Raw genomic sequence first — 16,333 nt, forward strand, 5'->3', positions numbered from 1 at the left:
TCTCTTTCTCTCTCTCTCTCCCTCCCTCCTTCCCTCCCTCCCTCCCTTCCCCCTCCCCTTCTCTCCACAGCAGCCCCCTCCTCCTCCTTCTTCCCTACCCCTCCCCCCTCTCCCGCAACCACCGCCACCCCTCCAAAAACTGTGGCTCAGGCGGCCTTTAAAACTAGCGGGTTGAACCAGGCGGATTTCTAAAGAGTTCTAAATCCAATCCTCCATCCAAAGGGGGCTTCTGGGAGGTGGAATTTTCCTCCCAAGACACCCCCCCCCATATGTTTCTCCCACCACCATCTCTAAACAGAATCAGTGTTTGCTCCGACCTCCCGTGTCCGTTTCAGAAACCCAGGGCAGAGTGCATAGATACTGAGTGTCCTTCAGACCACAGTTGATTTGGAGAATTGAGTTTGAGGTCTGGGGAAGGGGGGAGGGGGGGAGTAAGAGTGTTGTGTTTTTGTTTCCCCCCCTTTTCCCCCCACTATCCCAATGTGTCTCTGCGAATAATGATGAGACTCAGACAGCACTATAAATCCCCTCATTTTCTGTCCTGGAAAGCCTTTGCAAAGAGCGATGGGGAGCAAGGGTGGGAAGAAAAGGCCGAAAGAAAGATGGCTGTAATTGTAATATCCTGCCATTTGCAGAGCCCCCAAGTCTGTGCATTGAGCCAGGCTCACAGGATTGCCGCCGTCTCTCCGCAGGAACCAGCAAATCTGATCAAGTTCAGAGGCGCATTGAGAGACGCTTCAAGCAGCGCTTTATAACCGCGGATCTTTCACACCCTGCTTCCCAATCAGCCCCGAGAAAGACTGCACATTCTCTATTTTAGAGTTTGCAAAGGGGGGGGAGAGAGGAAAAAACCCCCACCGGTATAAAGTCTTTCCCACCAGTAACCCCATCTCCCATCAAACCAATCACAATTCACCCTCCGCATCTCTACAGAGCACTCACAAAGTTGGAAGGTGAGTCGCCGCTTCCTTAAATATATTACCTCTAAAAAGTCTCGCTGATGAAAGTAGACTTCGGGGTGGTCAGGGATGGATAGGGGAGACCAACTTCATTTCTGAGGGGGTTTGCACCAAAGAACAAATATAGCTAAATCATGCAAATGAATCCCCCAGAGTCTGAGTTACAAAAAGAGCGGATTTCTTTCCTTTTTTTCTCATTTCTTTTCTTACCTTCCCTCTCTTTCTATTCATTCTTTCTTTCTTCCCTTCCCTCCCCCCACTCTACCCCCAATCCCTACTCTTGGATCTCTGTTCTTGTTGGGGAAAGTACAGTTCCTAGGGGTTAACCTAGGTGGTAGTGGGGAGAGGGAAGGTTTGAGCTTCTTTGGGGGCCCATCCCGTCTGGGTGGAGATGGGGACAACCAATTCAGTAACCTCCTCGGATGTGTTTCTGATGGTCCATTTCCAATCTCCCTGGGATCCAGGAATCATCTACCCTGGGGGAGCTTGAGAGGGAGGGGCTGTGAAGGGGGAAGGATGTAAAAGAGAGAGAAAAACTAACAAGGGTCGGCCAAGTTTGCCCAGCTTCTCTTCGTCTGTTGGGGGGGGGGGGGGGGGACTGGTTAAGCTGTCAGGCCTTTAACTTACCTGGCCTGCGATGTCCTACTCCGGATGACAACAATCGGAGAATTAATTACCTTTAGCACGTGTGCTCTTGTCTCGGGACAAAAAGGCATAATTCAATTAGGTCCTCAACTGAGAATTGGGGGGGGGGGGTAGGGTAAATGGCTGTGAAGTTGTTTGGGCAAAAGAACTTTGATGCCTACAAGTTCTCCTGGGCAGCTCAGCTCCTGGTCTGAAGCTCGGAGGGGGGCGCTATTGGAAATTGAAGGAGGGGGTGCAGAGTCAAAACCAGAGGGTGGACTGTGGAATCTAGGGACTGAAGGGTAGTGAGATTGGGTGCCCCGTTGCTTCCTTTGGCCCAGCTGCTCTGAGAAATCAGAGACTGAAAGCTAGCCAGATGTATGGAAGCTATAGGCTGTTTTTAAAAAAACAAATGAAAACCCCTTCCCCGCAAGCTAACCATGTTTTTGCAGAGAAGTTGAACTTTGGGTGGGATGATCTCCAAAGCCCCTTCCTTCTCTAAGACCTTATTTTTCTATGGCAGTGTTCTCTCTCCACCCCCACTTCTATCCCCAGCTCCAGCTGCCGAGTTTGATGAAGGGGAGGGGGCACACCCTTCAAGCAAGGCGACAAGGTACTAGAGGAGACACAGCCAAGCAGTGCTTGGAAATACTGAAGAAAGCCAGGCCCTGTCTCCAGTGTTGGGGAGTCTCTCGTCTTGGAAAGACTGAAAAGGCACTTTGCAGGAGGCATCCTCATTTTTCGGGTCCATCGTGGGGCTCCCTGGGCAACCCTGGTGTATGGGCTTTACATGTGTGCTGGGCAGCATAAATTAAGACAGAAATCACTCTAATTCACTTCCCACTCCTCTGTGGGCTGGCCTCAACTCATGTATATGTATATTTGTGCTATGTGTGAATTTGGAAGCATAGGAAATACTCTGTATTTGTGCTCATAAGAAATAGATGCTGTGTGTGTGCTTGTATACAATGGAAATAGACTGGCATCCTCTCCCTTACCCCAAGTTCAAACCCCAAGTAGAAACCAGATTTATTTTATCTCTGTATCTGGGCATTTGGATATACAGCCAGAAACTCTGGGCTGTCAGACAGGCACGTCTGGAAACCAATTCCTACCCGCCGCACCCCCCCCTCCCAGTTCATCTTCCAAAACGCAGGAAGGGGGAGAGCTGGGAGGAAATTTAGGGAATTGATGTAATCTGTTAGCATTGTGTATTCAGGCAAGACAGGGCAGGTGGGGAAACTGGCCACGAAGCTCTTATTTTTGCCTCTTCTAAGGCTACTAGGTCATTTTGGGGAGTGGGAGGAGTCTTTTCTCACGTACTATCTCCAGTGGGCTCCAGTAAGGGAGAAGGCAGAGTAGTGCCTGGCCTCATAGCAGGCACAAGGCAGGGGACTTCTGGTCTGTGTTCATTTCAGAACTGGTTGGCCAGCCCACACTCACAAACATTTTTTAAAAGACCCTTTAAAAATCCAACGAGCGGATTTCCGTCCTGCCCATGGCTTCCTAATTTCTTGTGCAGTAAATGAAATGAGGGAAAGCTGGAAGGGTATGATCCCAAAGAATTGACCCTGGAGGGCCCTTGGGCTCCGGTCTCTCCCTTTCCTGGGTCCTACTGGATGTCTCCACATTTCCCTATCTCCAGATTCCTGACCTTCACCGAGTCCCAAAGAGAAGCTGCAAGCTCCAATAATGAGGGAGAGGGAGGAATGCTTTGAAACTTGGTTCTTCTGCTTAGAGATTGCTCTTAATTGACTTAGATGGAGGGGAAGGGGGTCAAGCTTAAATATTGATCTCCCATCTCCTCCGGAAGTTTTGAAAGGTAATAGCTGAGTGTGCTGAAAGTTTTTATTCCCTCTTTAAAGAGATCTCGCTCCCCAGCAGCTAACACAAGAATCATTCTACTGAAAATACCTTTTACAATTCAGTACAGTATCGAGAAATCAGGTAGCAACATCATCAGCCTAAGAACTGTGGTTTTCTCCCCTCTTCTGCCCTCCCCACTCACAAAGGCATTGCAAAATCCAGTTAAATTTGACTGGAAACCAAAGAGAAAGGAGACATTTTTTCATTGCAACTGTCAATCAGGACAAGGCAGCCACTAACATCAAGTTGCCCTTGAACTTCTAGGCTGGAAGACTCCAGGAAACAAGTCTCCACTTTCCAAGCAGGAAAGGTACTGAGTCCAAATAGGAGAGCTCAGAGCAAAGCTCTGGGGTAAAAAGGAAGCCTAGACTCTATAGAAAAGTAGGTGACTCCCAACACTTTGGGATCCATCCAAGTGCAGGCCAAAAAAAAAAGATTGTGTAAATCATTGGGAAGGCTGATCAGCAAAGCACTGTAGAGCTAAGAAGGGTGCAGAACTACTGTATTTCTACCTCCCACCTTGGGGTTAAGTAGAGGGAAGAAAATGTGCAGATGTTGGCACTGGCTTGCCAGTGGGTGACCACGTAATGTCTACCAGGTCAGAATGACCCTGCATCATCCAAGGTCAAAGATCACTGAAAGACACCTGTCTTTCTTTGCCTTCTGTGGAGAGAGAGAGAGAGAGAGAGAGAGAGAGAGAGAGAGAGAGAGAGAGAGAGTTCCCAGGCCAAATCACAGCCAGGCATTAGAAGTGACTGTGTTGATTGGGAAGGATTTCCCTCCTCCCCCCCCCCCCCAGAGAGCACAAAGTTTGGTGGAGAATCAATTTGGAGATACTGAATTCTCCTGTCCTTCCCTCTCCTCTCTGAGCTTTGGTTTCTGCTTGAAATGAAATCTGTCAACCGCAGCTTATCACATGCACAAAATGTGCCTTCTTAGAAACAACAACAACAACAAATGTGCCCAACTCCCAAACCAGAGCCAGAGAAGTGTCAGAATCTCCTGGCTTTGACTGTGTAGCTTCTGGGACTTGAGCCTGGTCTTTACATCAATAGGTGTCATCCAGTGTGTGTGTGTCTGGGTGGGGTGAACCTTAGGGGTTTTTCACAAATCTTTCTGGCCTTGGATTCCAAACCTTCACCTCCAGCTCCCCTTAGGTCTTGCCCTAGCAATCTCCAATTCTTGCTAAGCAACATTCTACCCTTGGGGTGGGGTGGGGGGGAGAATAGAGAAGGCCTTAAGATCTATCCTACCACTTCCACCCACTGGGCCTCCCCAAGGAAAAAAACAACATTGCCCAGATCACACCCCCTTTCCAACAAACTGGCTGGCATTGGTATGGCCCATTACAAATGAATAGAAAAAAAGGACTTTGAAATTAACACAGAATTCTGATCTTCCTTACTACTAGGGGTGGTGGTACCCTAACTTGGGAGGGGGGTGTTGCCTTCTCCACCGAGTGACATAGTTTACCACCTTGTAAATTAGTGGAGGCTTTTGCCTTTTTTTTTTTAAAGCTTCCTATTTCATCCACTACAGGGAATCCAAAGATCCCTTTTCAGGCTCAGTAACTCAGTTGTTTTGTTTTCGGGTCTAACTCTGGCTTTGGGGAAGGGGAGTTCAGAGAATAAGAAGGGAGGGAGAAAAGGAGCAGGAGGGAGAAAGAAGGGAGGAAAGAAAAGCGAAAAACATTGCGAATATCTCAATCAAGGACGAGGCGACCTCTGACCCAGAGGGTGGTTTTATTGTCTTTCTCCTTTTGCGGAGGGATACACAGTTTATTGACCCTTTCTGCGTGACTGCGCCCTGAGGGGCAACCGCGGCCACCGAACTCCTGGAAAGCATGTGAGCTCCCGTTTGGCCCCTACCACCTTCAGCATCAGCTGGGGAGCAGAGAGGGAGCAATCCTGGTCTTGGGCTCTGCTCGAAGTAGATGCGATGCCTTTTTGGACTCGCTTCCTAAGCTAGATCTGTTCTTTTCGCCAAGAAAGAAGAAACTAACTGACGCTCTCTCTTCTTCATTCTCCACTCTTCCATCCTTTCTCGGACTCCCAACCCCACTTCCCACTTCCAACTGAGCCCCTACCTTAAAAAAAAAAACCATCCTTTTTTCTTCCCTCCAAATACTACTGTCCTTGAATCCTTCCCTCCTCCCCCCCTTCATTTTCCCCACCAGAAAAAGCTCAATCCAGGGTTTAGACCTGGGCACCGAGGAGGTTCCAAGCCCAGATCCAGCCCAGTCTTCCTGCCTGGGGTGGGGCTGAGTGAATGGGAACTCTGGGAGTAGAGGAGTTGGGGAGCTAGGGCCAGACTCGGCGAAGCGGTGGTGGTGGTATCGGCGACGGTGTAGAGGATACAGAAGCTACCCTGTTTTCGTCTGGGGTAAACGCACGCTTCTGTTCTTTTTGCCTCTATTACGCATCTTGGCGGCTTCTCCTCTCGTAACAACCGAACTTCTCGGGTGAATTCATAAGCTTCTCCCCTCTATCTCATGGTCCTCCTCATCTTGTACCAGGAGCGATGACTTAATGAACACCTCGCCCCCACCCCGCCCCCACACACCGCGTTGGGCTTCTGAAAAATTCGGGGTCAAGTCCTTCTGCATAGAGCACCGCTTCCTCCGTTCTTCTCCTTCCCTTACCGCCTCACCTTAGGACTGGATAAGTCTTATGGCTCGAGATGGAACCCAGGCGACCCCAACCAAGCTAGCCCTACCCTATGCAGAGCTGCTCCGAGATCCTTATTTGTCATTCAACGCCCCCAGGCTAGATCCAAATCAGTGATCAACCCGCCCCCCATGAAAGCTGCACCCCACAAACTCGGTCCAGAGTGCTGACCTAAACTGCCTCCCACCCAGAATAAGGGCCCGGTGGGGCTAAGCACAAGACAGCCATCCTAGGGCACCCAGAGTCACTGGGATTTTCAACAGGTGTGGCCTGGAGCCCTCAAGGCACGCGTGGCCTCTTGGCACCTAGCTGAAGCAGAAGAGAGTGCGGGGATAAATCGGGGCCGGATCCTCAATTCCCAAGGACCTGAGAGAAGGGAAACCAAAGAAAGGAATTCGGAGGGAGTTTTTGCTATCCAGCCTAGAGGGTTCTGGATCAGTGATTTGGGGGAAGGGATCCTTCCTGAGAGCTTTATGAAGCAGCCTTTCCCGGCCCAGACCTCCCCCTGGGCAAAGCCTTTGGCGTCTGGGACTCGAGGCCTCCTGGGTCCACCCCATCTCCCCTCTCCCCTGGAGTCTGGCTCCCTCTGACAACTGCCGGCCGATTCTTTGCGGTGTTTCAAGAGGCGGGAGATCCCCGGTGAGACAGCAGGGGGAGCTCCAGAGCAGTGCAAATTATGCCCACTTCCCTCCCTGGCCAGATAGTGGGCCTCTGGCTCCCTTCCAGGGTAGTGTCAAGCTCTCCCAGCCCCTCCAGCTCCTTCAGTCTAAGCAAGAAACACCCAGGAATAATGGCCTTGGGGTGCCTTGTCTTCGCCCTTCCTTTTTGCCATTTTCTTGTTGCAGAACACTCACCCTATAAACATGCCTCACTCCTCTACCCCATGGCCATTTTTCAGTAAGGCCAACTAATCAAGTGTCAGTCAAAACAAAATTCAACAGGATTTTTGCTTAGATTCTTGCCTAGTGAGCAGAACCTCTCGGTTTTTCCTTTGTTCAGCTGGATCCACTCTTCCCTCTTCTACTCTAAGTTCAGTAGACTCCATTGAGTCAGTTTTCCCAGGGCTCAGGGCTTGACTTTGGGGGAGGGGAGGTCTATATCAGTTCATGCCTCTCCTTACACACACACACACACACACACACAGACACATAGACACACACACCAGTCTCAAGCTCTGTTCATTGTTACCCTGAGGGACAAAAATAAACCTAAGATTTCCCCTAGCCAGTCACCAACAACAGCCCAGAAACCTGGGAAGAGGCCTGAAACAGAGCTTCAAGGCCATACCTTCAGATGTCCTTCAAGTATTATTGCCCCTTTCCACTTGACCTTGGCACCTACCCCACCAGATATATTCCTTCTCCTGCCCTTTGCCTTCTAACATAGAGCCTTTTTCCTTTCTTTTTTTCTAACTCCTGGCCACTTTCCCTTTTCTTTGCTTTTGGCCGGGAGGAGTCACCAGCTTGTACCTTCATCCTCTGATCAATGGATTAAGCTGGTAGAGCTCCAACCCCTCCTTCCCCCTAAGTCATCTCCTGACCCCTATATCTGCTCCCTCTCTCTACTCCTACCACCAAGCCCAAATCTATCACCTCACATTCTTTACCGGATGTTTCTGAGCTAGGAAATCCCAAACCCGAATAAATATTTACCTCCTATCCCTAAGCCAGTCTCCTCTTCCCCACCTCCACTATCCCCACTCTCAACACTGAGGCCAGGAGGGAAATAAGAAGCTAAAGAGGCCTGGGGCAGGAAATGTGCCAAATTACTCTCATATCTTGCTGAGTTTTATCAAGGATGATCTTGATTTTATTCCGACTAAGAAATACGGCTGTTTCTCTCACAGATCAAAATTAACATGGGAGGATAGTCAGAAATTAGAACACTTGGAGCAGAATCCTTGAGGACTCTCCCATTTCCTCCACTATGGCAGGTCTTTGCCTTTCTACTCCTACCTCCCCCCACCTCCAAAGCTTGGAGGGTTTGTGGTTATCAAAGGGGAGGAAATCCTTTTTCCCCTCCTCCTTTTTCTCCTCCTCAATCTTTAAAAAAAAATAAATATTTTATCAGAACTCTTTTTTTTACATTGTTACTTCCCCACCAATGAGGCCATCCCTCAAATCTGTCCTCTTATCAAAACAAAGTGTAGTTAAGCAAAAGAGATGAACACATTGACCATGTCTAAGAGTGTATGCTTCATTCTTCACTCACCACCCCTCAGCTTTGAGTCCCAAGGCAGGATTCTTCCTTAGTCCTCTAAAGTAGTCACTTCATTGATCAGAGTTCTGAAGGCCTTCAATGTTGTTTTCCCTTACGTTATTGTGATCATTGAATAAATCATTTTCCAGCTCCATTTGCTTTACTTTGTATCAGTTCATACAAGTCTTCCCAAGTTTCTTTGAATTTTTCATGTTCATGATTTCTTATGGCAGAAGAATATTCTATTACATCCATATATCAAATTTGTTCAGCCATTTCCCAATCAGTGGGCATCTGCTTTCCTTCTAGTTTTTTGTTATTACAAACAGTACAGTTATAAATATTTTTGCATATATGCAACCTTTCCCATTTGTCTTCGATGCCCCTGGGGCATACGCCTAGGAGTTGTGTCACTGGGGTAGTTTAGTAGTATTTAGAATAGAATTCCAAATGGTCTTCCAGAAGAACTGGATCAATTTACAACTCCACCAACAATGCATTAGCATGCCTGTCTTCTGACAGCCCCTCCATCATTCACTATTTTTAAAATTTGGTCATATTTGCCAATCTGATCTTCCTCTTTTTTTCTTCTCCTCCTCTGCTCCCACAACAAATTTAGCTTCTCCCACTGACCCAGTCTGTGGGTTTTGGGTTGACAAAATAAGAACATTCTACCCCCTTTCCAAGTTTTCCAGTAGTTACAAAGGGCAGCAATGCCTTACAAATAGGGGACTGGCTCTCTGAGCCTACTATTCCACAATTGATCCTCCTCTGAGCCTGGGAAATCAAAGGGAGAAGCTGAGTGATAACAGTATCTGTATTACCTACAGATTCTTTTAGCAGAGAGCTTTAGGCATTGTTATTATGCCATTATGTTATTATGTCAGGAGGACCTGAGTTCAAATCCGGCCTCAGACCAAACACTTGACACGTACTAGCTGTGTGACCCTGGGCAAGTCACTTAACCCCAATTGCCTAAAAGGAAAAAAACAAGATATGCCTCTTTCTCAATTGTGCTTGATTTAGTCTGACTCATTGCAATGTCTCTGATATACCCCAAAGGACACTGCTAGACATAGCTGTGGCCCTCTTTATCTTCCCATTTTTGGTGGGGGAAGGGAGTTTTCATCCATTCATTTCCACTTCTGACAATAATTATAATATAATTATTATTAATTTTCCATTGTCTCTATCTTCCTCCAGACTTCTTAGGCCAGATTTGGACATTGCCTTTCTGAGGGATTCAGCCTGCATGCCTTGACCCCACTTTCCCATTCCAGGCCTCAGAATGATAGGAAGGAAGATGCTAACTCTAGTTAGGGCGCTGACCTGAACCCTGGGCTCTAGTAGCTATATGTAGGGAGTGGTGAGGGATTGCTGTGCCACTTGGGACCCAGCTCTTGTTGATGGATTTTCTTAGGTAGGCCAATTATGAGTAATTCCATGAAAGAAGAATTAACACCCCTCCCCCAAAAAAGAAAAGAATAATGAAATGGCCAAAGTATCCACTGGCCTTATATGACTGTGTTTCCTGAATGCTAGAAACAACCTATGAAATGATTGTCTTTTTACTGCCAAGTGATGGTGTGTGTTGCTTTAAAGAGCCCTCATAAGCCAGGGTGGCTGCAGTGGCCATTGGGATTGTGTGCCTCCTGTGGAGAAGGTTCATCCATGGGATGTCAAATGGACTTCTTAACCTCTGAGGCCTTATCTTGTGGAAGTCTGTACAATACACGGAAAGATGTGTTAGCAAATAATGATGGCAGGAAAGACTAGGCTGTGCTGCCTTAGGCACAGATGCTTACATTTCTTTTTTATAGGAAAGCAGGTTGGAGACTGCTCTGCCTGGTAGGCAGTCAACCTCTCTGGGGCCTGTCTCTATTGACATTTTCTCCCACAGTTCACAAGAGCTCCCAGATTCCTTTCCTTGACAGAGATAGGTCAGAATGAAACTTTTCTCTGTAAAGGGTTGGACTGAGGAATTTCTTAGTTTCCCCTGCCCACTCCCCTATTCCCCTTTGTGGTTTGGCCTTGTCTCCAAGACTGATCCAAAGAGGACGCAGGCTTGAGTCCCAAATGCTCCCATTTGGGAGGAGGTGGTCTCATCTATGTTTGTCAATAGCTTCCTGAAGAAGACTCCTGGGACCCCCAAATCATTACATTTTCATGAAGAGGACAATCAGATGTTCTCTTCCTAGAAGGGAAGGCCATAATCTTCTCTTCCCTTCCACCAGCCTCTTCAGGTTTGCATTTGGCCAATTCTCTCCCTTTCAGCAGTCAAAGAATCGGCAAATCAAATGCCACTTATTTCATCATCATCATCTCATCATCATCATCATTCTTATTCTCCTCCTCCTCTTCCTCCTCCCCCTCCCTTACAATCAACATTCTCCTAAGCTCATGAGTCATCAGACTAGGAGAGTGGGGCCAGGGGTTAGAAGCAGATTGGGTTGGTGACAATCCCCATGAGACTGCAGGGCTTTCCGGGAGCAGTGCATGGGGCTGAGTCAGAAAGCTTAGGTGTATTTCACTGACATAATGACTACCTGTCTTGGGTGTTCTGCCCTGTCCTATCTCTGGGTCCTTAAGGAATCTTGCTGCAAAGGCTTGAAAGGGGACATGATTGCTAGAGAAAAATCATAAGCCCTTGCAGAATGAGGGGATGCCCTTATCACTCCTCATGGGGAGCTTGAGTTACAGTGTTTGGTGTCTTGGAGATGTTTTTTCCCCCTGCAAGGTAGGGGATGAAATGGAGGGTGGAGTTCTCTTGTGGTGCTTGGAGCCTCTCCCTACCACCAATCCCACCTCAGCCTTCTAAAAGACCAGGATGGGAAAGAAAGGGAAGTGCAGTTCTTAAACTGCAAACCTTTTTCTACTAACTGGTGCATTCCAGGGTTACTTAACAAGGCCATTCCTGTGCCCATCTCTTGGCTTCCTCTTAGGAGTACCTTTGGCTTCTGGGAGAGGCACTGGGTCTCTTTAGGCTGGGAAGGTGGACTCCAGGGGGATTTCTGTCTCCCCCCATCCCGCCCCAACTTCCTATCTCTGGGCCCTGTTTCTTGCCTCTCTCCAGCGAAGGGGTTTTCTGGCTTCATGTGGTCGCCCTTCCCTGGCTACCGTGAGGGGGGTGGGGGATACCACCTCCAGTTTTCACCCAGTGGATGATGATTTCTCATCACTTGCCCCCAAAGAACGGAATGGGGGTCTGCGCCTCGTGGTCGCCAAGGGGTTGAGGGGGAGGGGGGAGGTACTGCTTAATTAAAGGGGAAGCCGAAATGTCGGGGCCAGACAAAAGCCGGCGCGCAGAATAAACTAATTAAAACATTGTGTTTGCAATACATTTTATTTCTCGCTCTCCCCTTTTTGATCTCCGCTGCGTTTTAAAGAAATGTCATCGCACCATACAGCGAGCCGTAAAACGCTATTTCCTTATAGTGTGCGGCGTTTTTCAAAGGCTAGTGTGATATAGTTTAGAAAAGAGACCCCGCTGTGAAAGCTTGCGTGTCTTCTCTTTACCAAACTAAGCTCTTGTCAATCATGCCCTGGCCTGGCCAATCAGCGAGCCCCCTTTTGGAAAGGAGCTCGTCCTGCTGTGCTTTTATATATCACCCCGCAGCATGTTTTGATGCATTTTTACCATCAGTTTACGGGGTTTGAATGTGGAGGGAAGCGCGCGCAGTAGCTCGCGCGCCCCATAACGTTCGGGCGCTTCACAGTTCAGCGGAGTGTTGCGCGCAGTGGCTTTGTCCTGGGGGCGGGGCCTTGTTTGCGGATGGCGGCACCTCGCAGTCTGAAGAGGCACCGCCCAGTTCTAGTGCCAGGAGCCCATCCCCCCAGGAGCGTTGGCGGTTGGAGCGGTTGGAGCGCAGAGGTGGCCCTGCCCCCCTTAGGCGCGGGAGGCGCGAGACGCTCAGGTCGCGCGAGAAGTACGGAAGGCGCGAGAGGCGGGAGAGGAGCGACAGACGGGAGAGGCGCGAGGCAGACAGCGGACGGTCCGTTGAAAGCCGCGCTTCTTCTCTCGTCTGACTGGAACCTCGAGAGCCTCGGGAGCCAAAGTGTGTGGGGGAAAGAGGGTCGAGGTGGGCTGGGATGGCCTGGGGTGAGGTGGGATGTGACCCTTAGAGAATTCTCTAACGTTCCCCTTGATTTTCCCTTTCTCTCCCCTTCACTAAAGCTCAACCATGGCCAGCGTCGCGGAGGGGAGTTCCTCGGGGACGACCCGGGCCTCCAGGCGCAGGCGAGCCTCAGAGCCCAGTACCTCAGGAGGGGCTTCCGCACCCTCCACACGGAGACGGAGGCCCAGGGCGGGGGCTCAGGGTGGGCTCAAGCCTGGCTCCACTCGGTCTTCCGGCTCCCTGCCAGTCCGCAGTAGCAGGCGCCTCCGGGCCCGGCGCAAACGGGCAGAGTCCCTGGGCCTCAGCGACCAGGGCCAGCCCCACGGGCTCCAGCACACCTGTCGCTGGGCGACTGGCCCAGGGGGGCAGACCGGTGAAGAGGGTTGTTCCCAAGTCTTCGACTCCCTGCCCGAGTTAGTGAAACATATCCTCAGGGAGCACGTCGGAGAAGCCCGTCAGGCCTCTCGTATTTGCCACTGGCTGGGCTGTCCTCGTAAGGACAAGCCATTTAAGGGCAGGCACAAATTGCTCAACCACATCCGTGTGCACACCGGGGAGAAACCCTTCCTGTGCACCTTCCCCGGGTGCAAGAGAATGTTTGCCAGGTTGGAGAGTTTGAAGATTCATAGACGGTCCCACACAGGTCAGTTAGTGTTTTCGTTTGATAGGGAATGTGGCCTGAGTGCTGGAATGTCAGCTAGCTCGGCCTGGTTGGGGGATGGGAGGAGCGAGACGGGGACGGGGAGAGAATAAGAATGAGGGAGGTGGAGGGAAAGACGGAAGAGAAAAGAGGAGGGGAAAGAAACGGGAAGACAGGGACAGAAAAAGAAGGGGAGACAAGAGGAAGAAGGTGGAGAAAGGATGAAGAAGAGAGGAGTGGGGGGGGACAGGAAAGAGTGGGGGAAGGGCAGAGGAAGTGGGGGAAAAAAACTAAGATGGTGGAAGAAGCAGGAGAAGGAGAAAGGGAACAATTTTTTTTTATTATAGTACTCTTAATTCCAGCACATCTATCTTGTTAACAAGACTTTAGCCAAAAAAACTGATTTTTGATAGGTCATGGGAACAGAGCAGTGTCCGTCACTAGGTATTGAGTGTTTCTGTATTCTTACCATATCACATTTTGAAGTGCTGGCCAGAGCTGGTCCTAGGCAGCTAGGTGGCGCACTAAATAGAAAACTGAGCCTGGAATCAGGAAGACGTGAGTTCAAATCTAGTCTCAGACACTTCCTAGCTGTGTGACTCTGGGCAAATCACTTAACCTCTATTTACCTCAGTTTCCTCATCTGTAAAATGGGGATAACAGCATCTACTTCCCAGGGTTGATGTGAGGATCAAATGAGATAATATGTATAGAAGTTCTCCAGACAGTGTCTGGCATGTAGTAGCCATTTTATAAATGGCTCCTTCCTTCATTTCTCCCTTACACACACTCAGAGGTGCTGAGCATGAGGTGCACATGTAGCCCATATATACAAATACAAGCACCAGAGAATAAACAAGCCCAGAATCCCCCATTTCCTCTAGGACTTAAGTTCTCCTAGGACTTAAGTACTTCCATATCAGTTGCTGAGAAGCCTTAATATTTTGATGGGAGGTGAAGGAGGGGATTAAGTTTTGTTCAGTTTCATTTTGCTTCCCAAACTCTCTTAAGGGAACACTAGACAGCATGCCTTCCCAACACAAACCCTCGATTACCACTGTCAGCCCTGCCCTATTTCCCACTGGCCAATAGAAGCCTTCTCCTGGGCTATGAGGTCATCATGAAGAAACACCAATAACCACAGTAACAAAGAAAAATGGGCAGATTTCCCATTGACAAAGGCTGGGCAGGCGCTCTGTCTCCATAGCCGCTGCCCTGGGTGGGATCCCAGTTTAAAGCTCTCCCCTCCTCCTCCTGTCCATTGTCACTGATTTGGAGATGCACTGAAATGTTGAAAATCTAAGGTAGCTGGAAGGTGTCATTAGAGGGGGAGAGTTACTGGTTTGTAGGCAGAGTGGTGACTTTTCTGAAAAGGACCTCTCCAAGCTGTTGTTAGCTTTGGAACTCTGCTCCCAAGAATTCCATGCCTTGGGGTAGTGGAAAGAACCCTGAAATTGGTATCATAGAATTACAGGATTTAGTGCTAGAAAGGACCTCAAGGACCTGTTAGTACAGCATCTTAACCGTTGTTATGTGCTCCCTCTCCTCAGAATCGTGTTTGCAAACAATTGAAGAAAGTGCTAAGTTTTAGTTAGATGTTAGTGAAAATAACGATGTCATTCCCCCCCATCCACTTCAGACTCCTGAAATCTATCCATGACCCCTTAAAAAGCCCTGATCTTGTTCAGCTCCCTCATTTTACAGAGAAGAAAACTGAGGCCTAACTAAAGTAACTTGTCAAAGATTTGAACCTGATTCTCCAGACTCCCAAATTCAACAAACTCCCTCTCAGAGCTAGTTCAGACCACAGGCTGTTACCTTTAGCAGATGCTTCCCCCCCCCCAACTTCATCTATAAATTTCTATGGAAGGTTGAACCAGATAACTTTCAAGGTACCTTCCATCCCCAAATCCCATGATCTTTCTGAAATGCTCTTGCTTGAACCCTTCCCTGGATAGCTCTCTGGTTGTACTCCACCCCACCCCAGCTGTCTTCTCCACTTAGTAAGGAGAGGATTTGGAAGTCAATGTTCTAGGATAGGGAAGAAGGGGAATCAGCCCTGCTCTGTTCACTCTATATCTGCCTCAGGTTTGGGGGCCAAACTCAAGTTTAGACTAAAGATAGACTAAAGTAATCAAGAGAGGAACTAGAAAATAAGAAGCATCCCCTAGTCAGGTCCTGTCCTGTCCTGTCCTCACAGTCTCGGTTTCTCCCCTCCCCCCTCATTTTAAAGACAAAGAATATTCCAAGAAACCTTTTTTGCTGAAACAAAACTGGAGAGGAGGACCCCACAGGCAGGTTGTAGATAGAGAACAGCAAAGCAAACTATCCCCTGACACAATTGGATGCAGGTGCCTATGTGGCCTGCTTTTCGGCCTTTTCGAAAACTTGAAAGGGGCTGGTGGGTTGCCATAATTTCCAGACCATAGCATGACTGCCATCTACCTTAGTGTCTGTCACTGAGGCGGCAGATCACACAGACGTTTCTGAGAGGCAGAGTAGTTAAAAGGTGCAGGGGCATGGGGGGGGGAGGGGACAGGAAGGGGGGAGAGGGAAGAGTTACTGGTACAAAAAACAATCCTCAAGTAATGGGTTCTTTTGATCTGGGAAATTACTTGTTGCCTCCTGCTAACACGTTGTTATCCTGCTTCCCTACTCCATGGCGGCTGCTGTGTAAGTATTTGAGTTTCTATTTCCAGGCGAAAAGCCATTCAAGTGTGGATTCGAAGGCTGTGATAAGCGATTTTCCAATACCAGCGACAGAAAGAAGCATGTTCTCGTGCACTCCATAGACAAGCCATACGTTTGCAAAGTCCAGGGCTGCCAGAAGGCCTACGTTCACGCCAGCTCCCGTCGCAGGCATCAGAAATCGCACTTGGCTAGCCTCAGGGTAGCCCCTGCTGACGCCGATGCTGCCACTGCCACTGAAGATCCCAGCACCTCCAGTTCAGCCCCTTCTGCTGGGCCCAGCACCTCTGGGACCCGGAAGAGGGCAGCCCCCACATCTAGGAAAGCTGTTTCCCGAAAGAAGCCCCGCTCTGAGGTCCCCCAGGTTGCTGGCTCTCAGACCCACAAGGGTCCTACCCCTCCAGCTCCCGGAGTTTCCAGCCTGTCAGTTTCTACCTCTGTAACCCCTGTGGTTTCTCTTCCTACAATTCGATTGGTCCGTATGCTTCCTAGCTCAGACCACAAATTTTCTAACCCTCTGGCATGCCCGGCAGTTTCTGCCCCGGCAGTTTCTGCCCCAGCAGTTTCTGCCCCGGC

The sequence above is a fragment of the Vombatus ursinus genome, unplaced genomic scaffold (assembly GCF_900497805.2).
Source record: "Vombatus ursinus unplaced genomic scaffold, bare-nosed wombat genome assembly UNPS02015152.1, whole genome shotgun sequence".
In the NCBI taxonomy this organism is placed as follows: Eukaryota; Metazoa; Chordata; class Mammalia; order Diprotodontia; family Vombatidae; genus Vombatus; species Vombatus ursinus.